General features: G+C 30.7%; 1 protein-coding gene across 1 annotated transcript in view; it reads left to right on the top strand.

Moving 5' to 3' along the window:
• The window catches only part of DMD (dystrophin), a 2,517,447-nt gene that overhangs the window by 1,052,546 nt on the left and 1,463,700 nt on the right, over window positions 1-1,201 (top strand). The gene's annotated exons all lie outside the window — the stretch shown is intronic.

Here is a 1,201-nt window from a genome sequence, read left to right as displayed (position 1 = left end):
ATATTTAATAGTATGGAAAACCATAGCTGGCAAGAATAGAAGAAGATGCAAAACATTAGAAATATGCCACACATCATCGACTGTACTTGGAAAAACTGCACAGTATTATGTCCTCACAGGATATATGACAGAGAAATAGACATCTTTCATATTTTAGACTCACAAGTGTACATCTTAAGTCTGGAATTAAATTATAGTATCGTGTCATGAAGATCACCCTATAAATTTTAAATATAAAGATAAAATTAGTGGCATCATACTATGGTCACAGTGAAGACTGTTGCAGTACTCTGAATACTTTAAGCTGATTTAGATTCAAACTATTTTATAGCTTTCTCTCATACAAATGGATATTTATTCCAAAAATAGCTCACAGAGAAGTTGTTAACCTAAAATGCATACCCAGATAACATTTGTCATAGCACACCCTGTTTTATTTTTCTTTTACATTTATTATCTGAAAAGTTTTTTACCTTTTATTTGTTTTTTCATTATTTTCCCAGTCCACCCCCATTCCCTACTAGCTAAAGTTTAGCTACAAGAGGGCAGGACCACCTAGTCTATGCTTAAAAAATATTTGGCAAATTCATTGAATTCCAAAAGGTTTAGTCACTAATTATATGCCAGAGAAATCTGATAGATAATGTAAATTTTAAAAAGTGGATAAACCCAAAATGGCCCTAGTCATCTTGCCACTCATAAGATAGCACAAAAGAAAGATGGAAGTTAAGAAATTGCTGGCCAACCATGCTTACCATAATCATCAAGGACCATTTTTACAAGGGAAGTTAATACTATCTTAATGCCATCTTTTCATAGTGCTTTATGACATTGCAAAACTTTGGAGCTTTGGACATACTTCCAAAATATTTTAAGTAGTACAAAATGTGTTTTTCACATGAAAAGGAATAATTAATAGGAAGTACATATTTCAGCCTCTCCACTTATTATTAATACATACATTTCAAGCACTATACCATGTGAATGTCTACTATTTTCAAAGCATCCACATTATTTTATTTGATTACTACAACAGCCCAATGAGGTAGATAAATCAAATACTTGTGTTTAAAAGAATATTTGAGAAGACTAGACATAGTAATATCATTATGTTCAATTATTCACCTTCTAATATATTTAATGAATTTTATTCCTAAAGCATTTTTAGTAAAGCTGGAACTTAAATTCAAATCTGGTTTTT

The sequence above is a fragment of the Propithecus coquereli genome, unplaced genomic scaffold (genome assembly GCF_000956105.1).
Source record: "Propithecus coquereli isolate 6110/MARCELLA unplaced genomic scaffold, Pcoq_1.0 Scaffold132, whole genome shotgun sequence".
Classification (NCBI taxonomy): Eukaryota; Metazoa; Chordata; class Mammalia; order Primates; family Indriidae; genus Propithecus; species Propithecus coquereli.
This window is presented reverse-complemented; position numbering and strand designations above follow the sequence as displayed.